The 26,429-nt window shown below is 45.1% G+C and overlaps 1 protein-coding gene and 1 long non-coding RNA gene across 2 annotated transcripts in view; one reads left to right on the top strand and one right to left on the bottom strand.

The window, feature by feature from the left end:
* Nucleotides 1–5,060, bottom strand: part of LOC148502971 (chemerin-like receptor 1) — a 190,557-nt gene extending 185,497 nt beyond the window's left edge. Inside the window, exon 1 of the mRNA XM_088449099.1 lies at nucleotides 4,996–5,060. The gene's annotated coding sequence lies outside the window, so the exon portion shown is untranslated. The remainder of the gene's footprint in view (nucleotides 1–4,995) is intronic.
* On the top strand, nucleotides 1–25,479 carry LOC148502972 (uncharacterized). The gene is made up of 3 exons (XR_015869948.1): nucleotides 1–48; nucleotides 1,189–1,281; nucleotides 24,236–25,479. It is a non-coding gene; the product is annotated as an uncharacterized LOC148502972 (long non-coding RNA).
* Nucleotides 25,480–26,429: the final 950 nt, after the last annotated feature.

The following is a 26,429-nucleotide window of genomic DNA, read 5'->3' on the forward strand; positions in this document are numbered from 1 at the left end:
TGGGCTGAGACAAAGCCTCTTTTGTTCCTGTCTTCTGGCAGAGATACTGTAAGTGCTGTGCTGTTTCAGAGCATTATTGTGATATATCTTTGAATTTTGTTGCATTTTTTTCTCCCTGCATTTCATTTTCTATTTCTTTTTCAGTTTCTATTCTCCCTCACCGTTTTCTCTGCTCCCCTTTTTTTATCCCATTTCTTTCCTTTCCCTATCCTCCTGTGTCCTTTCCCTGCATCTAGATATCCTCCTCTGGCCCCATGTCTCGCCCACGCCGCTCAAAACCCCCCCACGCTGCTATCTAGATGGAGCCGGGTCCCCTCCCGCTACCGCCGCCTCATCTGGCACTTTTACAAGCTAGGGAGGCTGTGGAGTGCGGGCGCGCGTGCCCGCCGCGGAGGCACCGTCTTGTGAAGCTGACGGCTCCCACGTGGTAGATGCTCTGGGGGCCGCGGCTGCTGGCTCTCATAGGCGGGCAGGTCGACGCACGTGTGTTGCTGTGCCTGCCCGCCTGTATGTCCTGGCTCGCGGCAGTGCTGGGGGCCGCGGACGCGCACAAGCACGTGCCCCTGCCCGGATACTGGCTGGGGCGCACCTAATGCATGAGGAGGTGGCCGCGGTAGGGCCCGCAGAGTCTCTCAGGCCCAAATTGCAAATGGCAGCCCTACTCAGCTCCCTGATCCTGTTCGGGGGGGGGGGCTTAGCCGCCATTTTAGTGATGTGAATCAGAGCTTGCTGCAGGTGGGCTCTGCCAGCAGCTCTGCAATGATAGATAGCCAGGCCCAGGGGGCTAGTCAGAGAGGTGGGCCACAGGCACAAGGGGTTAGTCTTAGTGTAGGGCCCCCCAACATGAATGCTCTTACAATGCCCATAAGCTCTGGGGATCCTGCAGGGGTTATCAATGTCATGTCCTCCATGGCCACGTAATTTTGCCCCTTTTGTGGCTGCCTTATCACAGCTGCCTGCGGCCGGGTCTCCAGCTTGTGCGCCCCCTGCAGCTTCTACATCTCAATTACCAACACCCATGCCCAAGCAATTTCTGTCAGCAGTGCGCGCATTTGGGTCCTTAATAGCGCAAGGTACCTCAGGAGCGGTCCCTTCCCTGGTTTTAGCCAATTCATCTGTTCCTTTCATCTGCACCTTTGTCTGCATCGGGGGCTCCGACGCCATATGCTGTGTTACCCTCTTTTTCAGATGGCGATGCCAGCGACAGTCCCGAAGATGCATCGGTGGATGAGGAGGCAACTTCAGCGGATTCTTTGGGTGGTGAGCAGCCGAGTACATCAGGTGGGTCTCCTTATGTATGCTAAAGGCGAGGTCGACCGGCGTTATAAGTAATTTAAGCGACGTCGCTTCCCGAAAACGTTCTAAATTATCACTGGGGGTCCACTGCGATAATACGGCAGTTTTGCGCGGCTTGCACCCATGCTTTAAGCGGAAGATAACTAAGGGCCTATACGTGGAAATTTTTGTGCTCACCGACAAAACGAAAAAGGATTTTAAGGCTGCCTAGGCTAAGGGAGGAGTTGGCCTGGACGCTTTCAAATCCTTTAGTAATTGGATTGCGGGTTTCTGCATGTTTGCCTATTGCTATTTGATAACTCGTCCTGAGGAGCACTTAAATATTATCAGGTATCTGCACCTGATTAATAGCATGCAGCACAGTTCCCGGGGGTTTGCCTGGTGGGCTTATGACAAAGAGTTTCGTCAGAAGCAGGATGGCAGGCCTGTCATTGAGTTTGGTGGTAAAGACAAGGTGGCGAAATTGCGCGACGCGATTGCTACATGTTTGGCTGCTAACAGAATTTCTTTGCGGCAGGCGCAATCGATCTTAGGTCTGTTGAATTTTGCCTGTAGGGTTATCCCGATGGGTAGAGTTTTCTGTTGGAAGCTGGAGCGGTCCTCGGCTGGGGCGTCAAGGCCGCACCATTTGGTTCTCCTGTCTTCTGAAATCAAGAGGGATCTGTCCGTTTGGGCATCTTTTCTTGATAAATTTAATGGTGTGGTGATTTGGATTGCTCCTGCTGTCGACAGCTTTAAGCTGCAACTTTTCACCGACGCGGCGGGCTCAGCTGGTTTTGGTTGTTACCTTGCCGGGTCCTGGTGTTCGGCACCTTGGCCTGAGGATTGGGTGCGTTTGGGTCTCACAAGAGACCTGTTGCTCCTCGCACTCTTTCCAATCATGGTTGCATTGGAAGTGTGGGGTGAGCGTTTGCGTGATCGCAGCATAGTGGTCAGGTGTGATAACCTTGGCGTTGTGCATGTGATTAATCAGCAGCGCGCTAAATCATTTATAGTGTTGCAAGTTTTGGCGCAGTTAGTCTTAACTTGCTTGCGCTGTAATATTTAATTTAGGGCGCGGCATATACCTGGGGCAGGGAATGAAATTGCTGACGTGTTATCTCGGTTTCAGTGGCCTAGGTTTTGATCTTTGGCACCTGGGACTGATGCTACTGGTGTGCTTTGCTTGTACTGTATATATATATAATATTTTAAAACCAACATATTTAGGTAAAAGCTGTAAAATGGTATGCTCTTCCTCAGCTAGCAACATGCTCAATTCTATAGACTTTCAATCGTCAGAGGGGTGCCTTGTGTAACACCATGCGATAAAACACCTTCTTATTAAATTATATGAAATAAAGACTCTGAGACATGAGATTTGGCAGAACAATTAGTTGCTAATTTATTAAAATTATCTAATGAGTATTAAATTAATCTAAACTGATTGGAGATATGGTGGCCAAGAAAGGACGGCAACATACAGCTTACACCAGACATGCACACCAAGCGCACACCGCCTAAGGTGCAGAGCAACTGGTAACTTAAACAACTGTCAACAAAAGGTATCCACTCAACCCTCTAACATGACTACCCACGAGGAAGGGTGATGGCGCTATCCCCGGCAGAGTGATCCAGCGAACTTAAGTCAAAGAGGGTGAGCACACCCAAATACTATAATACTACAAACTGAAAGATATTTGCACCCTAAGCGGCGACCTGCCGTTCTTTCCTGCCACAAAAAACAGCCAACTCAGACAATCCCACTGAATCTACATAGGGAGGGAGGGTGGGAAGACAGGAACAAAAGAGGCTTTGTCTCAGCCCACACAGCCTTACATTCCAAGTTAAAACACACACACCTATCCTAATAGGGCAAACTAAGTCACATGGTTTTACCTAAGCCAGCCTCCAGACTCGAAGTTTAACCCACACCGTTCTCATGTAATCACTCTAAATTGCCGGCTCCAGGCTTGTGCACGGCTATTCTGACGGACAAATCCTGCCGCAGCTTCATCACCGCTATCCTACATCAAGAGCTGGTGAGTTATACTGAATAATTATTGTGTATCATCAATGCAGCCACTGGATTCACACTATATTCAGTATAGCTCCATGTTTAAGGTGTCTGGCTGGCGTGTGAGAGGTGATAAGTTTAAGTACCGGGTATGACAGTATTTTGAAATGTGTGTGTTAAATATAAGAGGATGTGACTGAAGGTGCTTGAGGAGCTGGCCAGATGGAGGGGGAGTTGGCCAGGAAGGAAATAGGAGCGGCCAGGAGCACTTATGCTAAGTGCAAAAGCCCCATTGCTGCCCAGTTACACCCAATCAGCTGCAAATGCAGGTCCTGCTGAGTTCAGTGCTACTTTGAATAGCTCTGCAGATCTATGAAGGCTCCTAGTTCGGCCTTGTGAGAATGCCAGGGATAAAAGAAGAGTAAGCTACAAGTGATGTTGATTATGAACAGAGAATTGACAGACCTGAACAGCGCCCCCTGCTCTGCGGTGCCCTGTGCAGTGGCACATGTCGCACCACCCCAGTGACGGCCCTGACATAATTTATCTATCTGTCTATCTATCTACCTAACTGTTTATCTGTCTAAATATTTCAGTGTAAAATCAATATTTCATAATAGAAAATGAGAGAAGACCGATATGAAATGCTAATTCTAATAGCCAGGATTCATCATTTTTTATTTAGATATATATTCATTTATGTTGTATATTAATGAAACATCCTAAAACCTTCTGTGTGAGATTTTTTTTTCAAACTGATGCCCTTTAATCAGTGTTTCTTCAGCAGTAAACAGGGTTAATTAGTGTTTAAAAACCTGGAAGACTTCCCAGAAAAGGTAGGCGAGCGGTGTTGTCAGCGCTAGTTATTTTAGTGTTTAATACGGCACGATCTCTCATACAGCATTGTATGTCACGTAAAAAACAAATGACAGGACACAACACACTTAGCTCTCTGGGCAGCGTATGCAGCAAGAAAATATGGTTGCCCTAAATCCCACTTCAGATCTGGTATAGGCAGGATAATGACATGCCAACCCTGTGAGCTGGTAGGTGGAATACAGTAATAAGAGGCTCTCTGCTCTATCCATGGACATACAAAGACATCAAATAGCTTAAAAACATTGCATATAATCCATCATTTATTATAGAAACAGCAACTACATCTGCCTAGCAATAATAACCCACAATTTGTTGTGGCAAAGGCTCAAATAAAACCCCCTGCACAAGCATTCTGTGGACATCATGTACATCCCTTAACAGTATCAATATTTTTCTCATGACTATTTCATATTCCAATAAACTACCTAAGTATGTAGGTAAATGTATTTCTCATTATATTATCATAACCAATTTTGACCTATAAACATTTAACATTTTGACCTATAAACATTTAAAATGTAATTCTGCAATAGTCTCTTCACTTTATTTTCATGTTATAATAACCAGTTCTGAATTAATTTAAATAAAAGTGATTCTTTCTTAATTAAACTGTTCTGCAGAGGTCATCATTAGGAATAGAGCATTATATGCTAGAGGAAAAGGTCATGATGAAAGGTATGGAGTAGTTCTGCTTCAGTACAGGTACTGTACTCTGGGTCAATATTTGGTTCCTGATACAGAAAATATATATATAACATATTGCCTGGCAGTTAAAATCGTGTAGGCTGCACAACCATTTCCATTTCCTTTTCCAATTGACCTACCTTTAAAACTTGCTCAGGAGATGTAAGCAATGCTAGATCATTCCATATAGAAGGTCTAGTAGAATATCATGCAGTAATATTTCCAGAAGTGTAAAATAAACACTGGTTTGCTTGCTAGCATGTGACTGAGCTTGGTGATAAAAACATTACACGGGCTGTATCCAGCTGTTATTATGGTGTGCTCTCCAGAATGATTTTTCATTTGCATTTTAATTCCAAGATGTTTGCCAGTTCCCAAGCTGTTCCCTTTCCACACGTTTGACAGATGTATATGTACTTCTCACAATTCTCCAGAAGTCAGGACATGTGTAATCCAAGGTTTCACACCGCCCTACATAACAGGAAACATTTAATAAAATAATCTATCATACTAAATATCATAAAATAATGTATCATACTCCTAACAAACCTCTCGTAATACAGCATGATAGGCTGCCAAGGTGCTAATTTCAGGTGTGGATTTATTAAGGACTGACATTTTCATTTTGTGTGAAGTTGTGACTCTATTGCTCATTTAATATTAATATTATTTACTTATGTTTGAAAATAGTTTTGCATGGACACGTTCATGTTGGACAGATACACATATTTTGCACTGTGTGCGGATCTAGGGCCTTAGGATCTCATTCAGAGCTGGACGCTATTTGCGGTCGTTCGTTCAGAAAAAAGGGGTGGCTATTCAAATGAACCGTTCGCTCTTTGCGGTCTGTTCACGCCTCTAGGTCTGAACGAGCGAACAAAACTTGCGGTCGTTTTTTGGAAAACTACGCCCCCTGGCCGCTCGCATCCTACGTCATGTCCGCTATTTATTAGATTAATCGAGTACATCGACCAGCGTATGAACTGCTCGCTATTCTTGTGGTTGGTTTTTCCTACCGCAATCTTGCGAGCAGTTCTGACTATAAAATAACCCAGTGACGTGGTCAATGACGCTGCTGTATTAATTATGCACACCCATAAAACGCCCGTTTTGACCTTTAAGCACGCCTGCGTTCGGATCTCCACTCCCCGTTTTCAAGCACCTTCCCCTATTACCACCCACATACACCTCCTCCTGTCACTCAAAATAGCAGGCACTCGCTATTTAGTGAACAAACGATTTTCGGCCGCACTGACTGGTTCGCGCATGCGTATTACGATCCGTACGCATGCGCAGTTGGGCAAACATCGCTCGGAACGAACGAGCGGCCGCTTACGAGCGGCTCTGAATCAGGCCCTTATTCAGCAGCGCATGCTAGTGCATTGCTGAGTGCAGATTCCCGATGGTTAGACACCGAACATGTACTGCGCATGTGCATTATGGGTCTTGTGTGTTCGCATGCAGTCCTGCAGCAGACTGTCAATGATTGACAGACTGCTGCCTTTTGCGGAGGGGAGGGGGCAGAAACAAACCTCCATTTCCCGAAACGGAGGTGGGTCACCGGGGTTAGTGGGGAGGGAAGAGGCCAGGATCTCCGTCGGCTAACGGAGATTTCCTGGCGTCTTTGTTGTATCTGTGGCGGCTTGCTTGCGTTGACCCATGGGTCATTCAACCAGCCGACCTGATCGCAGATTATCCGATGCTGCGTCCTTGGATGCAGCTCGGATAAGTAATGCATGCAGGAGGCTTGACGCCTCCTGCTGCATTCACATAATTGCCAGGACAAAATTGCAAAGCTGCTTGCATGCGGCTTTGCAATTCCGTCCACTACTGAATCACCCCCTAGAACATTCTACACCTTAATATGACTTTCTATCGCATGTGTCATTTTTGTGTGTGTGTATTTCTAACAATGGTGTATCTGCCAAGAAAATGTGGATTTCGGAAGGGATAAAATCAGGCTTGCCGACTGCCTGGCTGCCCCTTCTGAGAGGGAGCAGCCAGATCGGAATGACAGGGGGCGTGGCCATCGTGAGGAGGCGGGGCCAGCCAGGCAACGTGTATTTGTGTGTGTAGTGGGGGGTGGGGCCACGTGATTGCATCATTTTGGTCCCTCCCCCGCTACACAATGCCGATATTACAGGCATTGTGAAGCAGGGGGCAGAGCCAAAATGACGCGAATCGCGTCACCGGCCCCCCCTGCTGCGGGGGTTTCTAAGGTAAATGTGGAGGGGATAGGAGGGGTGGGCGGCAGCCGGGAGGATTGTCTGCCTTCCCGGGAGGTCAGGAGCGGCACCCGATTTTCGGGAGGCTCCCAACCAAATCGGGAGGGTAGGCAAGTATGGATAGAAGGCACCTGCATCTACTAAGCATCCATCTTTTGGAGATAAAAGTTTTGCACACCCCACTAACCACATAATACAGCTGTAAACATGCACTCTCTATCTCTAACCCTTTACATTTGGGTGACATATAAAAGCCAGCCCACATTTTAGCCAGGAACAGAGTCTGCACAGTTCCTAAAAAGCTAAATAATATTTCACTTACATTCATGAAACAAGAATGACAATTAATCAGTGTGTACGCTGGCATGGTTTCAGGACTTCAATCATGTTTATTCACATTGTTGTAACAAAATCATTTTATTTCTAGCAGTAACATTTTATCAATAAAATGATAACACATCAACAAGCTCAGCTATGTTCCCAAAGTTCCCAGACCAGCTTCCAATGATGTTTCACAAAACAGAGTCACATAATATGCCCATAATACATAAAGAAGCAAGTTCAGTTCTGAACAAGTGTTCACTGATTATAAATGCTGACAATTTGGATAAGGAAGCTCGGCATATCCATGGCAACTCAGCTCTCTCCTTTCTCCGGATCTCTATGTACTAATTAGCCATGAAATTAGAGGGCAGAATATCTCAAGTGAAAAGCATTTGTCTTATGAAAACAGACCATATAATTATTCAGCATCTTAATTAATAAATTCCTGTTCTCCTCTTCTTTTCCCAACGCCTACTTCTGACCAGATAGGTTTAAAGTATATACATTAAGTTTTAACAGTTACATATAAGGGAAAGATTTCATATCCTGTGCTATTCATTGTTTAAGTTTAAAATTTAGAGGAGGAAACAACACCTGGGATAGACACCTAGAATAATTTAAATTAAGTAGATATACACTCGTTCATACCAGGGACAATTGCAGGATGTCTAGAGGAGGGTTTCCAAATGCTTCATTTTAAAGTGAGGGTGGCAAGCCCATGAAGGGGCATAATTATTAATTAGCACTTAACAAGCTGCAAACAGATTGTGAAATTAGATACAGCAGTAAGGCCAGCCTGCCTCTGGTGGGCATGCACAATACTGTAGCTCCATTTAGTCCCTTATATTGCAGGTTGGTGCAGATCTAGTAGAATCGTAAGATATATTACAGCTATTTTGGCTATCATTAAAGCCTCTGGATGACCTGAGGAGAGGGAGAGGGTGTTCAGGGAAATTGGAAAACCCCCTCCCCACACACGCACTGTGTTTGCCTACGCATTCATTGATTTAGCAGTTAACGTCCCAGTCTACTTAGGACAAAATGCTTGACAAGACTATGGACTATGTGACAATGCTGCAAGGATAGACCCAGAACTTCAACTAGGACTTACTTCCACAGTGTAATAGTAATCTGCACCTGCCTTCCTCGTTCCACTCAGATTCTAACATTGCTGACTCAGTTAGGTAACAGACTGGTATACACATCTTTTTTGTCATGCAGTCTGGAAGCCGACGGTCAAAATGCCGACCGCCAGCTTCCCGACTGTGCAATCCTGACAGGGGACTAATGATAGGTGTCGAAATCCCAATGCCTATAATTATCCCTAAGCTGGGAGCCCGATGCCCGGCATATGAAACTAAGCCGGCCGGTGGGCACAGACAGCAGAGGAGGGGGAGGGTTAGGTTAGGGGCTCCCGGGGGAGGGACTTAGGGTCAGGCACCCCCCCGGGAGGGTTAGGGTTAGGCTAATGGAAGGGAGGTTAGGGTTAGGCACCCCCAGGGGGAGGTTAGGGTTAGGCACCTCCTGGAAGACTTAGGTTTAGGCTGCGGGGAAGGGGAGGTTAGGTTTAGGCACTTACATTGGGGGTTAGGGTTAGGCACTTGGTGGGCAGGTTAGGGTTAGGAACTCCTAAGGGAGGGTTAGGGGGGGAGAGGGTTAGTAATAGTGAAAAAACTTACCTGTCAGGATCTTCCTTTGCTGGTCTTCCGGCGTCGGGATTTGAACCATGCGTCCGGCGGTGTTTCATACCGATCCCATCTTTTACACCAAATAGTTAATTTAACCCATGTTTTTGTTACCACTCACATATGATTGATTGATACATACTTTCTGACACTCATTGTTCCTGGGACACATTGTTTTGCTAAACTAAATGACCAACTGGCTATGGTAACTTAAATCCTTGATCTTATGGGAGACATTTCTGAAAAGTGCTGTAAGTGTGAAGCCACCAATATAATTCTATTTGACCCTAAAATATGTATATGCAGCACCTGTGGATTCCAATACCAGCAGGAATAATCCCAGTACAAAGGTGCCCATACACATCCGATCCGATCTCGCATACGATTACCTTGAAAATTCTTCCCTTGACATTCTGTACGATTTGTATTTAGAAAAGGTATGATTGTACAAACGACCATACGATCCTATGTATTAAGATGTGTCACATCTGGACTTTAGAGCTGAAAACTCTGCCGCTATAGTGCTGATGTCGGTCTGCGGTCTCCCATGGCAGATTAGCATTGGTAAGGGGTTCTGTACTGGGTCCCGAAAGCCGGATAATGGCGGCTGGTGCTCTGATTGCTGATGAAACCGCCGCTTAGATAGATAAATAGTGCCTGGTCACTGTGGCTAACGAATGCCTTATGTATTCTGCTATAACGGATACTGATAGTGGAGCGCCGGCAGCAGTACACGCCGGATGCAGGAGAAACCACGCTAGGCTACGTGGTATTTGAATCATTACAATTACCCACAGGTGCTGCATATCGGATACATTGTTTTGAAAGGAAAGGAGATCCTTCACTTTGGTGTATTAATCAGCTACATATGTGCCTTATATTGTGTCTGTCTGCATTCGTGATGTGCATAGCCGTGTGCAGATGCCGACACAGGAGGTGCCGCTTCGGCACTTCCCCCTCTGCCGGGTCATGGGCAACCCCGTCCACAACTCCCAAAGAGATGTAGACTAATCACCTGGACGGCCAGGTGAAAAGTGTATGCCCCAGAGGGAGGGGGGATGGGGTAGTCCATGACCCGGCAGAGGGAGAAGTGTTGAAGGGGAACCCCCTGTGTCGGCGTCTGCACACGCCTATGATGATGTGTATGTATTTTACCTAGAGACTATGGTTGTATATAGAATTTATTCAGCATAGACTTCAGCGCTAGTAATCCCTCTTTTTTTCTTGTTTCTGTATGTACCGGTTTGGGAGGTACTAGCAATTGCCTCCTGGTTATAGCTGCAGAAGTTTATATGCACTTGTATAACATTTCATACTATGTATATAGGGCCTGATTGTGGGCCTGATTCAGAGACAAACGCTGTGACCAGAGCGCTCGCTCTGAATCAGGGCCCTCCTACCTCATTTTGGAGCGGCCTCATGGACGCTCGCATAGCTGTGGGTTACCACCCACAGCTATAGCGAGCGTCCATGATGATGGTTCGCGATGGTCAAGACCATCACGACCATCGGGTTTGCGACGAGACCCTGCGGTAGGGTCTCGGTGACCGCAAGCCCTGGAGTGATTTTGACTCTATCAGAGCCAAAATCACTCACACTGACATCACTAGTGATGTCAGTGGGGCCAGACCCAGACGGTAGGAGTTCCCATGGGAACGCCTCCGTCTGGCAGCCACGCCCCCGGCACGCTCACCAAAGGGGGCGTGCTGTCACTCACCATCGACAGCACGCCCCCTTTGGTGCGAGACCCGGAGCGGCAACTTCCTCATCGCTCGCCGGGTCTCGCGCATGCGCACGACGGAGCTCCCTCCGGCGTGCGCATGTGCACTTCAGCACCATCGACCCGCTTGCGAGCAAACAGCGCTCACGAGCGGGTCAGAATCAGGCCCTCAGACCCACTCGCAAACGCATAGCACTCGCAACGCAAGTGGGTCGATGGCCGGGCAGTGCGCACACAAGCCCCAGAGCGAGTGAGAAATTAACTCGCTCTGGGACTTGCTACAAATGGGGCGGCTGTCGATGTTGATCGACAGTTCGCCCCGTTTTGTAGGCGGGTCGGGGGGGGCTTGCCAAACGGAGGCGTTCCCAAAGGAATGCCTGCCATTTGGGGGAGGCCCCACTGATATCACTCGCGATGTCAGTGGTGAGCTTCCAGCTCTACTAGAGCCGAAAGCTCACTGGGGCTTGCGGCAGACGAGACCCTACCACAAGGGTCTCGTCGCAAGCCTGATGGTCGCGGTGGTCACCCACAGCTTAGTGAGCGGCCAGAAGCCAGACAAAAAAAAATAACGCCCTTCAGACCTGTGGGTCTGAATCAGGGCCATAGTGATTATTTCTTGTGCTAGCAGCGCCATACCACCATTTCTTCTAGCTTCAGAAAATCCTGATAGCAGCTATTGGGTTGTAATTGAAGGACAGGAGGAAATAGGGTGAACAACTTTTGGACAACCCCATTTCATTCTAAAGGGTATCACATTTAATAACCAAATCCTAATTGGAGAACATCTCTACCTGTAGTTCACTTTTATTTCAGGTGTTTCCTAATATAATAGTATGATTTATAAGTGTGCAAAAAAGAAAGTAAGAAATAAAATTTTATACAATGTTATGTCCTTTAATAACCAGTTTACATACAGTAAATACTATACATCAATGTTCTATTAAACACTTGCAAATTGCAATAGACACTATACTATAAAATCTCATAGTTTATGAATAGGGTTACATACTGTATCTAAAATAGTACAAGATAAAGTTATTTATGGGGAATTCTCGATTTCTGAAACTATTGCTGCATTATATAGTAGGTCAAATCATTTCCCTTTTTATTGGAAATGGCAAAAGACAGTTTCAACTGTTGAGTAAGCTCTTCCTCTAAATGCTGTATTTGCTGTCTATGTATATTTATAATATATATATATATTTATCTTCATCTTGTATGGATGGAGGTGCTGTACATTCTGTAGGTTTTGATAACACCCATGACTGGGACCATTATGTTGACCATGATTCTTTACTAAGCACCTTGAGGAATGTAAATACATGTGTTTTGCTATAATAGTGATTGCCCTCTTATGTATATGTGTGTGTGTATATATAGAAATATATAGACACTCTCAGGACTTGCAAAAAGATTCACCAACAGACCATTTAGTATGCGTACTAAATGACCTGTCAGTGATTTTTTGCAGGTCCTTCCTGTACATTTCTGGATGAACAATGGTTGACCTTATTTTCTAACCTAAGGAGGTTACCAAGGCATGCTATTGTTCTTTAATTAGTGGAGTGCCAGTCAGTTGCACTTCATATATAAATATAAATAATAAATAAATAAATATAATACATACTCCCCAGTATTCTTTATGATGGGTTACCCTGCTTCCACCTATACTACTCACACTGATACCCCCGCCAATGTCCCACAATCCACTCTGGGTCACACTTAGAGGGTGTGGAGGTGTTGCCCATAGCATCCATTCTGATATTAACTATTATTTTATACAATGTACTAGATAACTGATAACTAAGATCTGATTGGTTACTATGGGTGACACCTCCACATGTCCTCTTTACAAGGTTTGTTTATTTTACTCCTTACTCCCCATAAGGACACTTGACTGCCCACTCCCTGCTGCTTATTGTGAGTGCTTTAATCGCTATTGCAGCAATGTACTGTATATAAGTCGTGTACTTGTCCTGCACTGTAATGTACTGTAAGTTACACGTTTCTTATTCACTTATTAGTTTATGTACTCTGTAAGGTGCTGCGGACACTTGTGGCGCCATATAAATAAAGGATAATAATAATAATCTCCTCCTAATTTTTATTTCCTATGTGCGTTCCCATTAGATTGGAAGCTCTCTTATGAGTAGTGCCCTCTCTACCCTTTGTGTTCACATCTCCATTTATTGGTATGTCCCTGCTCTTTGCTTGAGAAGGTCCAGTATCCTAGTATTAATATCTCATACCTCTAGTCCACACGTTAGACTTATTGGCGTATCTATAATGGGTGTAGGGTGTACACACAGGTCCCTGGGTTCAGGTGGGCCCACACTGGACAGCTTGCACCCATAATTATACTTTCCTCTTTGGAGTGCCACATCAGTTGGCATTGCAGTACAGCATAAATCACTAGAAAAATGGCAACTGTGCCATTTTCCCACTAATTTATGCTGTAATGCAGTGCCAACTGACGCGGAACCTTGTAAAGAGAACATGTGGAGGTGTCACCCATAGTAACCAATGTATGGTGCATCCGCATTAAAGACGTACTCGGGAGCGCGGCACGGGTGCCATGTTTCCGGAGTTCTGCACATGCTCAGTAGACTCTGGCACAAAGCCAGAGTTTACTGCACTGTCAGAGAGGAAGGGGTCCACACGGAGTCTGCACACGGGCCCCCTCCTCTCTTAAACCTCCACTGCTCAGACTGAATCATTAATCATCATTCTCTGCATGTTCCTGTCCCCGCCTAGTAAGAAGATATTCAGCAGTCACAGGGCCTGATTCAGAGCCGGACGCTCTGACCAGAGCGCTCGCTCTGAATCAGGGCCCTCCTACCTATTCTTGGAGTGGCCTCTTGGACGCTCGCATAGCTGTGGGCTACCACCCACAGCTTATGCGAGCGTCCATGATGATGGTCGCGATGGTCAAGACCATCGCGACCATCGGGCTTGCGACGAGACCCCGCGGTAGGGTCTCACTGCCGCAAGCCCTGGAGTGATTTTGGGAACGCCTCCGTCTGGCAGCCATGCCCCTGGCATGCCCACCAAAGGGGGCGTGCTGTCACTCACCATCGACAGCACGCCCCCTTTGGTGCGAGACCCCGAGTGACGGCTACCCCGTGGCTCACTGGGTCTCGCGTATGCGCATGACGGAGCTCCCTCCATCGTGCGCATGCGCATTTGGGTACCATCGACCCGCTTGCGAGCGTCCTGCGCTCGCGAGCGGGTCTGAATGAGACCCAAAGTAACCTCAGTAGTTTAAGTGAAAATGTGTTTACATTCCTTTTTGTTTTCATTTCGTCATATAACATAGTCAGCAATTGGGTTCCTCTTTTTGAAGTTAGAATGAGAGGTTTCACATCCCTTTGGAATTAAATCACAAGACATAGGTTGAATATTGTTTTCGGGTGGCATTTGTGCTTACATTTACTTTACACAATTACAGCCTGTTTGGCCTTTTCTCTAGTTCAAGTATTCTCAGGATTTAACTTTCATTGTCATTTTCGTCATCACCTATGAGTCACACAAGAAAAGTCAACTGGCGTACTGAATGTGACGCAGTGTCTTTTCAGGGGTAAAGTACATTATTGACACACACACGCAGTCACACGTATATCACATTATATATATAAGACTGCTGCCACCTTCACCAATAGGATTAAAGTGTCACATTGATAGCACCAAATGGATTTTAAACATTCATCAATAAAATTTTGCACTAAAGCACAATATACTTTGAGACTTTAACCGGTGCGCCGTTCTATAATCTCTATATATATATATATATATATAAATCTCATGTAGATGGGCACTCCAGAATAATGTTAAGCTACCGTGGTGCCTTCCTATGTAAAGTATACAATCAGCGGGTCTTCCGAGGACAGAAGGAGGCGGCACTCATCCGGACTTATTTAGAAAATAAATAGCATCTTTAATAAGCCGACGTTTCAAAGCCGCTAAGGCTTTGTCATCAGGGTGTAGAAAGTAACAAGATACAGTGAACAGTGCTTACCTTATATAGGTTAACAATAACGATGAAGTGCAGTGCTTCTCGTGTTCCATCAAGCCGGGCGGCGCTGGACTCTGACGTCATCAACCCGCGACTCAGCGCAGAGCACTCTGGGCCAGTTGCCAGGGACGCTGTCAGGTCCCGCTAATGTCATCGTTGCCCAGCAACAATGTCAAATGCCACGGCTGTGGAACCGGAGAATAAAGAATAAATGAATAGAAAAGTAAACAATACTAATACTATATATACTAGTTTCATGTTAGTGACAAGTATAAAATATAATCTACTGCAAAAGGGACATACATATATATCATGGGACAAATTAGCCTCAAGAAAACGCATCACTGTTTGGAGACCTTCTTTTTGGGGAATCACCGTATATAGACTTTTAACGTCTAAAGTACATAGAAGAGCTTGATGTGGAATATGGGTGAGGTTATAAAGTTTGACTAGAAAAGACAGTAGTGTCTTTTAAAAACGTAGTTTGTTTCATCACATACGGTTGGATTAAAAGATCTAAATACTGGGAAACGGGTTGGAACAAGGAACCCCTGGCGGAGATGATTGGTCTTCCAGGGGGCTTTGTTTGGTCTTTATGTATTTTTGGCACTGTATATATAAGGGGAACTCTAGGATGTGCTGTGCGTAGTGCCTTTGATGTTTTTGTATCCAATAATTTATTTAGTTCCATCCTATCAAATGTATCATCTAGTTCTTTTTTATATATCCCGGTTGGGTCATCCATAAGTTTCTCGTATGTGGAAATATACGACAGCTGTCGATCTAGTTCTTCTTTGTAATCCAGTGTATCTTGTATTACTACTCCCCCGCCTTTGTCGGCGGGGCGGCTGATTATGTCCGTGCATTTATAAAGATTTTTGAGGGCTATTTGTTCTTTCGGGGACAGATTATGAAATATCTTAGTTTGTGCCTGATTGTACCTGTGCACTGAATCGTCCATGAGCCGAGAAAATGTTTTTATAGATGAATTTACTGACACAGGATCAAAATTTTATGAAACTCCAATCTTGGAGGGAAGTAACGTAGAATCTAAAGTATTGGCTGTTGTTCTATGCTGAAAAAAATCTTTTAATCTTAATTGTCTAGCAAATTTATAATTTTCAACTTTCCATTCAAACGCTTTGTGTTTATTTGTGGGGATAAAGGTTAATCCTTTGTTAAGGATTGCCAATTCTGATTCAGTTAATGGTTTAGAGGACAGATTATACACTAGGGTTTCTTTTTGTTTGCCTTTGTTGTTCCTTTTATTTTGTCCCCCACGTCTTGTTGGTCTGCAGGAGGGGTATCCAAACGTGCTCTGGTAGCAACCCATAAAGGGACCTGTCTTCTGGAGGAGGGTTCATCTGATTCCACAACGTGGAAATCACTGTCACTGTTTGATGTAGATACCTCCTTGCGGGGACGGTATCTCCTATTTCTCCACGTTGTTCTCTGCGGTCTATTGGATTGGGTGCTGTTCCCTTCTGCACCGCTCAACCATCTATAGACTGTATTGGTCTCATAATCAGTATTGACTTTGTCTAGTTTACTTTTTTTGAATTTTAAGAAATCTTATTTGTATTGTTCACATTGATTAGAGAGTTTATTCCAATATTGCTGGTAAGATGTATCCTCTAGCATATTTTTGTGGGTCATAGTGTATGTCTTAATCTTGGACCTGACATTTTGCAATTCTTTACCTGCTTCTATTACAAGAATCATTAAGTCTAGACTACATTTATTTAATATTGCTATCCAGTGCCTACAGAAATCAGCATTATTTCTGCCTATTGTGGGGCAATTCTTTACCCTAAACCCTCGTGGTATCGTTTTTGATCTGAAGTAATCCGAGAGGGTGCTCCCATGAAGAAGGTAATCTATTTCTTTTTTCTTTAGCTTCATTCAGCCATTATAAATATCTTCAACTGTGTTGTATTCCAATACGGGGGGTTCTGTATCAGTAAAAAGAATTGCAGAAATTTTGGCGTCTGTAAACGATAGAGTCTCTCCTTTAGGCAATTCTAAATTTATAAATGACAGGGGGTCTGAGCGTCCAGGTCCTCCCTCCATTACAGCAGGCAAGGCAAAGTACTTATATGCAGAAATATGTCAGGCAGCAAATACTTAAGAAAAAAGTGACCAGTGCAAGAAAGTGCTCCGTGCTGAAAGTGTCCAGTGCTAGGAAAGTGCACAAATATAAAGTACACCACTTCACTCTGATGTCTCTGTACTGTATATAATATATGTCTTGTTACTCTCATCATTTGTGATTTTGCTAAACTCCTTTTTAGGGCTGGAGGGTGGAAGCTGTTGGAGGTGAGTAAGGTGAATTTGTTCCATGAATGTAATAAAGAAACTTTTATACAACTCCTATGTCTCACACTCACCCGCAATAATTTTTATCATAATGGGTCATTTTACAGACAATGAACAGGATGTGCGATGGGCTCGAACGTAGCACCGAGCTTAGCAAACATTTTCATGTTTGAACAAGAGCACCTATTCTTCTTTGCAGATCCTATTATTAAACAACACATCTTAACATATTCTCACTATATAGATGACATCTTTTTGATTTGGACAGGTGATGAAGGCCTTCTTAATTCAACGATTGCCAAAATCAACCAGATGGACTCCCCAATTAAGCTAACTTCTAAATACAGCTCGGAGCAAATACATTTTTTGGACGTTAGAGTTACACTCAAAGAGGGTAAAATCAATACCTCAATGTACTCAAAGGAAACTGACCGTAACACCTTACTCACCTCCAACAGCTTCCACCCTCCAGCCCTAAAAAGGAGTTTAGCAAAATCACAAATGATGAGAGCCGCTCGTATTACAAGTACACCAGAAGAAGTCGATAAAGCTTTGGACTCTGTCATCATTGAATTTCTACAACGGGGATATAACAAACAGGCACTGTTACAACAAAAACAAGAGGTCTTACAAATACCAAGGGAACATCTTCTTGTTTCAAAACCTAAAGGAAATATGGATCTTAGGATTCTCTTCGTTACAGAATATACATTGGCTAGCCCAGTGGTATCGAAAGCTGCAAAAGCTTTGTGGCCTATTATTCGGACAGACAAGGACTTGTCAATACTCCAGGACAAATCTCCTCTCATCAGCTACAAACGGGGTAGAAATCTCAAGAACATATTAATAAAGACTGATTTTACACCTATGCTTCCACATCAAACAGGAATTAGTTATAAAAAACCGGGATGTTATAGATGTGCATCATGTGTGACATGTGGATACCTGGACCCAGGTTCACATTTTTATCACCCTCACACTGGCAAGAAATTCAACATCAGATATGTACTGACTTGCACTTCCAAATATGTGATATATTTGTTAACATGCCCGTGTGGTTTAAGCTACGTTGGACAAACTATTAGGATGTTCAAGGAACGAGTGGCTGTCCATCGCTCATCTATAAAACTAGCCCTTCAAGGAAGAGAAACGGACCAGTCCGTGGCGAGACACTTTAAAGAAGCAAACCATCAACTTGCAAAACCTTAGATATAAGATCATTGATCACGTACCTCCCTTATTGTTGGGAGGGGATCAAGCAAATTGACTTCTTTGCATGGAATCCAAATGGATTTCTATTTTAGAGACCATTCATCCGAAAGGCCTCAATGATAAAATTACGGGGTCTGCTTTTCTATAACCTTTATGGATTTGCATTATGAGTGAAACAAGTTTATATATCTGTTTCAGTGTTGTAGTTAGTATCAATTTTTAGATTAGGGATATTCTGCCCCATAATATCGATATTTGATATTTATTATCTAGGGGTCTTGGTTTGATAGCTCTAATGAGATATATATGTATGTCCCTTTTGCAGTAGATTATATTTTATACTTGTCACTAACATGAAACTAGTATATATAGTATTAGTATTGTTTACTTTTCTATTCATTTATTCTTTATTCTCCAGTTCCACAGCCGCGGCATTTGACATTATTGCTGGGCAACGATGACATTAGCGGGACCTGACAGCGTCCCTGGCAACTGGCCCAGTGTGCTCTGCGCTGAGTCGCGGGTTGATGACGTCAGAGTCCCGCGCCGCCCGGCTTGATGGAACACGAGAAGCACTGCACTTCATCGTTATTGTTAACCTATATAAGGTAAGCACTGTTCACATAGCGGCTTTGAAACGTCGGCTTATTAAAGATGCTATTTATTTTCTAAATAAGTCCGGATGAGTGCCGCCTCCTTCTGTCCTCGGAAGACCCACTGATTATATATATATATATATATATATATATATATATATATATATATAGTCCCAATGTTGGTGGGGCTCCGGAAAATAAAGACATAAGGCTGGAATGCGGCGTCTCACGTGGTGTGGTGAAGGGTGTATGTAAGTAAACTTTTTTTATTGTTCTCTGTATCTTGAAAACAATGCATTAAGGCATTGAAACATTGATCATATTCCTGCCTTATGTCTTTATTTTCTGGAGTGCCACCGACATTGGGACTATGGGCCTGATTCAGAGCCGGACGCTATTTGCGCTCGCTCGTCAAGAAAATAGGGGTGGCTATTCAAATGAACCGTTCGCTGTTTGCGGTCTGTTCACGCCTCTATGTCTGAACGAGCGTACAAAACTTGCGGTCGTTTTTTGGGAAACTACGCCCCCTGGCCGCTCGCATCCTACGTCATGTCCGCTATTTATTAGATTAATCGAGTACATCGAACAGGGTATGAACTGCTCGCTATTCTTGTGGTTGGTTTTTGCTACCACAAGTTTGCGAGCAGTTCTGGCTATAAAATAACCCAGTGACGTGGGCAATGACGCTGCTGTTTTAAATATGCACACCCATAAAACGCCCGTTTTGACCTTTAAGCACGCCTGCGATCGGATCTCCACTCCCCGTTTTCAAGCACCTTCCCCTGTTACCACCCACATACGCCTCTTTCTGTCACTCAAATTATCAGGCATTTGCTATTTTGCGAGCACATGAATTTCGGCCGCACTGAGTGGTTCGCGCATGCGTATTACGATCCGTACGCATGCGCAGTTGGGCAAACATCGCTCGGAGCGAACGAGCAGCCACTTGCGTCCGGCTCTGAATCAGGGCCTATATTTGGAAGCAGATTCAGCTATCCACGGAGGGCACCGATGTTTGTTCATATGAGATATGGGAGTGCCATCCATACTGTTTGCATATATATATATATATATATATATTATATATGTATGTACAAATACCATTCCAATATTTTCATCAGGGTATAACATTGAAATGTTGGTCACCACCATTGGAATGGTATTTGTATGTACTGCTTTACAGTGGATCAGGCTAGAGGGCACCTACGTTTATTTGAATTTGCTCTATTTGTGGAGTGCTAAGAAAGAAAGAAAGAAAGAAAGAAAGAAAGAAAGAAATGAGGGAGGCGGGTGTGTAAAATAAAATAGCAAAGGAGCTTCCAAGTGCAGATAATGAAATACGTGTGATGTGAACAGATTTTTAAGCAAATATCCCCATATCATATGGGAATAAATATGTGCTTATCTGAGCCACAGAAATATCCAATCCTGGAATACAATATATATACACACAGGGCCTGCGCAATGTGGTTAGCATTCTTCTTTAATGTAAGTGTCTGTGAAGGGGATGTTCTAATGTTATTAATAGGGGAGGAGGGAGTAAGTGTATGATGAAGTGTGGGAAGGAAGTGCAGTAAAATGTGAATGTAGTGTGTGTAGTGTGTTCTGATGTAGTTATGATGGGTGGTAGTGCAGTAATGTAGTGTAGTAATGAAGTGTGGAAATATAGTGCAGTGATGTAGTGTGGGGAGATAGTGTAGTGATGTAGTGTGGGGAGGTAGTGCAGTGATGTAGTGTGTGCAGGGGCGCCGAGAGGTGGGGAGCGGGTACTAATTACCCGGGCCTGTGCTTGCTGGAGAGGCCTGGAGGGGGCCGGGTCTGGCACCGCTCGCCCCCCTCTTACATCACAGCAGCCCAGCACTGGGAGACTGCTCGTGGCTGGTAAGAAGCAGCCACAGCAGTCTCCTATGCCTGTGGGGGGAGCGACCAAGCTGATCGTGCCCCCCACTGGTTATGCGCCAGGCTGAGGGGGCTCACTGAAACCCCCTTGCCAGCACGCAGCGCCGAAGCGGCACTGAAAAACCTTTTATTTTAACCTAAGGGGACATGGCCACGCCTCCCGTGATTAGGCCATGCCCCCTTCTTTACCAGGCCTGAAGCGGCTCTTGGCGGGCCTGAGTGTGTGTGTGTGTGTGTGTGGGGTTAATGTTGTTATGTACTGTAGTGCTGTAATGAGGGGAGGTAATGTAGTGATTTAGGAGTGTATTTACTAAGCCTTGGATGAAGATAAAGTGAACGGAGATAACGTATCAACAAACCAGCTATTAATGGTCATTTTTCAAACACAGCCTGTGACATGGTAGTTAGGAGCTTATTGGCTGGTACTTTATCTCCATCCAAGGCTTAGTACAGTAATAGACCCCAAAGTACCAGCCAATCAGCTCTTAAATGCCATGTCACAGGCTGTGGTAATAGTTTTGTTGGACTGCGCTCTACTCTATAGGCAGACGGAAGGTGTGTTATAATGATGGTGTTGGTGAGTGAAGTTGTGGGCTGTGAGGAGTGTGGGAAGTGCTGCACCTTTTGCAGGAATACCAGGTCCTCTTATGGGTAACTGGAAAAAGGGGGAAGGTGCACTCTTCCTGGGATTGTGGGGGCATGGTATGTCTTGGTGTCGCGAATATGGTGGGTGGTTGTGTTGAGTGGTGTGATGGAATGAAGAGGCACAAAATAAGAGGGCCAAATTTTTTATTGAAGCAGTCACAATGCTACTCCTTAAGGGAAGGGGGGGTAGACTAGGGGGTGATGGTGGGTGAGACTCTGGGTGGAGAGGTGAGTGGACCCTTTCAGGGGGCTCCTTTTTGTGCGGTTCAGTGACCGGCACATCTCCCCTGCTGGACCTTTGGTCGACAGTCTTCAGAGTCTCTAATGGTGGGTGCAGGGGGGATGATGTGCGTTCAGAGTTCGTGTACCAAGGCGGCATCTCGCGTGGTGGTTATATGTCCCAAATAGTACTCACTTACCAGTAGGGTTTCGAGTTCATGAGTGATCGTTGTGGTCGTGGTTGTAGAGTTGATTTGTTGTACAGTTGGTGCTTGGGTAAGCTTCGCTGGTTGGTCGTTGGGTTGTGGGGGGAGGTGGATTGGACCACTGGGTCATGGTAATGTTCAGTGGGTGTGCTTGGTGCTTATTCCCTTGCAACTGCTCAGCTGTAGTCAGGAGCTTGCTGGCGGCAGTGGGGATTGAGTATCTTGCGGAAGCACAAGGTGAAACGCGAGTGTTCCTGGCACCTTTGAGCATGGTGCACTGTCCTCTCTTGTATGCCCACGTGTGCTGGCTGGTCCGGGACCTGGGGCCGGTCTGCTGGTGGAGTGTGACTGGTGGTCGTGGCCGTGTTGTGCCTCTAGGTACACAAGGATACTGGTGCCTGGAGGTGCTGCGGTGGTGCTGGCCGAGCTGGGGCTGGTATTGATCACCCATAGGTGGTGCCGGGGATATGAGATGGGGAGTGGCATGGAACCGTGGTGTGGGGCGGTCCCCGGGTGGACGGGAAGGAGCTGAGGCTGAGCTGGGCTGTCTATGGGGTGTCTCCAACGCATTTCAGCAGTAGGTCTGCCTTCTTCAAGGAGGTGATCACAGGCTGTGTTTGCAAAATGACAAGAGCTAGTTGGCTGGTACTTTATAAACACCCACTTTATCTCCATCCAAAGCTTAGTAAATAGACCCCTTAGTGTGGGGAGGTAGTGCAGTAAAGACGTGTGGTGAGGTAATGGGGTAGAGGGCGGAGCTCTCAGGCAGTGGTAGGAAGGCATGATAGAGTGGAGCATGATCTTTGGCCAGTAGCATGAGAGGGCCAACATTTTCCTGCCCTTCTTCATGCCCATACCACCCACACCCCTCCAATTATGATGGAATTATAGGGTGTCAGTGTCCAATTTGATTGCTGACTGCCTATGCTGGCAGGGAAACCCCCACCAACTCTGTTCCAGGTCCTCTGGCCAAGCTGAGGAGTGGGTGTAAATTTGAGGCTTACAGTTCCTTGGATATGTAAAACTTGGATTAATTTCAACCTCAACATATAACATATCACTGAGATTAATGGTAATGTGTGGCCCATATGAAGATTATGGGGTTGTCCAATAATGCCCCCTAATGTACAGTACCAGGTTGTCTATCACGGAATTTGTATGAAATACCGCCAGCCGCATGGTTAGATTCCCGGCAGCGGCAGGCCGACATCAGCAGAGATCCCGGCAGCGGAAGCCCGACAGCGCTGGAAATCCCGATCGTGGATAGGTGAGTATCTACTAACCTAACCCCCCTAACCCTAACCCTCCTTAGGGGTGCCTAACCCTAACCTCCCCCCCAAGTGCCTAACCCTAATCCCCCCTCTAAGTGCCTAACCCTAACCACCCCCTTCCCCGCTACCTAAACCTAAGTCCCCCGGGGGGGTGCCTAACCCTAAATCCCCCCCAGGGGTGCCTAACCCTCCCTCCCCCTAGCCTAACCCTAACCCTCCTGGGGGGGTGCCTAACCCTGTCCCCCCCGGGAGCCCTAAACCTAACCCTCCCCCCCGTGGCTGTCCGCTCGCGGCGCCCGGCATCACTACGATCGGGATGCCGGGCGCCGGTCTCTCGACGTCGGGGAAATGCCGGGCGTCTAGATGTAGACGCCCGGCATTTCACCCTTGCCGGGATATGACAGTCGGGAAGCCGGCTGCCGGTATTTAGGCAGTCGGCTTCCCGATTGCATACCGTCTATCACTGCTTTTAATTAATAAATTAATTTGATTAATTACGATAAAGCATTAATAGTTTAATCTGTCATTCAGTTTAGACATCGTAGTTGGTTGTTCAGACAGCTTAGTTGGTTGTTTGAAACATCTTTATACTGTCCCTAAGGGGGCATAAAATTGCAGGACTATTTTAGTCAGCAGTGAACTAATCCTTTGAGAACTTTGTATCTGAGTTGAATGGTCTTAATTATGATGGTTGTTTGTATCACTGTTCATTAGTTACTGTCAAAATTATTTGAGTTTAGTGAATAGAATGTCAAAATAATATATATACGTCATGTTACTATTTAAACACTGATATTGAGCACTTTGTGGGTGAGTCACAGTTCAGATAATCATGAAACATTGCTCCAAATATTCTTCAGTTACTATCACCAGGACCTCAAGATTCATCCTTCGTCACAAACTTGGATTACAATTATTTGTAAAAATAGATACTGAATACTTTTGAGTGCAAACTCTACATGGTTGTCATGGTGATTTTATGGTTTAGAAGTTCTATTGCAATGCCTGTAGAACAGAATATTTTAATGGATGTCTTATTTTTTTCTGCAGGTATAATGATATCAACGAAGAATAATACTTGAACATATTTCCATAATTGTTTTTGTTTTTTTTGCTGAATCACCAATGAGCTCACAAAGAGTTGGGACACATTTTGAGCCAAAGAAGCAGGTGTTAAATGCACCTGAAATAAAGGAACATTTTTGGCAACTTGCATAGCTGGATACAGCTAAAGATCTGCCAGGGTGGCATATGCACAGAGAAAAAAATTATCCACACTGACCTAAAGCTCATTAACGTCCTATCCACTGTTATATAATCCCTGTCCAGTAACAATTATGTAGGGGGAACCCAGGAATAAATAACAACACATATAGTACAAAGAAAGAAAAGTATTCCTATTATGGGGCACTCAGGGTAGAATATGCATCAGTCATACATTCTCTTCATCTTATGTTTGCCCTTGCTAAAGTAAAAAGCCTCCATACTGTCATTCCCTGCATGGAAGGCTTAGCATGTGCTACAGCAGATCTGCCTTATTGACTACTAATCAGTGCTCACCCGATATAAGATTTCCTGCGGGTGACCTAAACTTTGATTTATTTTCCATTTTAAGACTTATTTTTCTAACATGTTTTGATTAGTCAGAGGGTCCACTGTGTGCCCCTCTATGTATATAAATTCCATGCATGAAGATCAAGATACCTTTCCTAATAAGGTATTTATAAACACAATAAATGACTTGTCACCAGTGGCGTAACTTCATTCCAGTCGCCCAGAGGCAAGATAGATGTTGGCGCCTCCCCACCATGTTGACTCATCAACTTCGCAAACTAGACGACACACCCTTGACATCCCTATGAAAATTAGGGATGTGCGCCGTACCATTTTTGCTGGATTTGGATTTGGCTCTGATTCGTCGTCCACTTTTGGATTTGGATTTGTCAAACCTGCCGTGACTGGATTTGGATTTTTTCTTACAAAATTGCCAAAAAAAGCTAAAATCACATTATTTGGGCTTCTATTTTGTTCCTAGAGTATTGTTAACCTCAATAACATTAATTTCCAGTCAATTACAGTCAATTTAGACCACCTCACAGTTTACAATAATGTTTTCACCATTATTGGCCAAAGGCTGCAGTGAGCTGGCTGGTTACTAAGCGACAGAGCAGCAGCACAGACACCGCAGTTTAAAGCACATCTATGAAACATTGCCAGACAGCAGTGGCAGAAATGAAAGGTAGTGCAAACTGGAATTGTCCTTGGGCTCTCCCACCCACCCAGAGTATGGCCAGCAGGGTCACAGTACTTGTATACACAGTGGGCTATGGCCCAAGGAGTCACAGTGCTTGTATACATTGTATACACAGTGGGCTACGACCTGCAGAGTCTCAGTACTTGTTCACACAGTGGGCTAAGGCCCAAAGAGTCATGGTGCTTGTATACACAGAGTGATAAGGCTTAAGGAGTCACAGTGCTTTTACACACAGAGGGCTACTGCACAAAGAGTCACAGTGCTTGTACACTCAGAGGGCAATTGCCCAAGGAGTCACGGTGCTTATACACACAGAGGGCTATTGCCCAAAGAGTCACAGTGCTTGTACACACAGAGGGCTATTGCCCAAGGAGCCACGGTGCTTTTATACACAGAGGGCTATTGCCCAAGGACTCACGGTGCTTATACACACAGAGGGCTACTGCCCAAGGAGTCACGGTGCTTTTACACAGAGGGCTACTGCCCAAGGAGTCACGGTGCTTATACACACAGAGGGCTATTGCTCAAGGAGTCACGGTGCTTATACACACAGAAGGCTACTGCCCAAGGAGTCACGGGGGCTTATACACACAGAGGGCTATTTGCCAATGAGTCACAGTGCTTATACACACAGAGGGCTACTGCCCAAGGAGTCACGGTGCTTTTACACACAGAGGGCTACTGCCCAAGGAGTCATGGTGCTTATACACACAGAGGGCTATTGCTCAAGGAGTCACGGTGCTTATACAAACAGAAGGCTACTGCCCAAGGAGTCACGGTGCTTATACACACAGAGGGCTATTTGCCAAGGAGTCACGGTGCTTATACACACAGAGAGCTGTTGTTCAAGGAGTCACTGTGCTTATACACACAGAGGGCTATTGCCCAAAGAGTCACAGTGCTTGTACACACAGAGTGCTATTGCCCAAAGAGTCACAGTGCTTGTACACACAGAGGGCTATTGCCCAAGGAGTCACGGTGCTTTTACAC

Source organism: Taudactylus pleione, unplaced genomic scaffold (genome assembly GCF_031769625.1).
Source record: "Taudactylus pleione unplaced genomic scaffold, aTauple2 ptg000479l, whole genome shotgun sequence".
Lineage (NCBI taxonomy): Eukaryota > Metazoa > Chordata > Amphibia > Anura > Myobatrachidae > Taudactylus > Taudactylus pleione.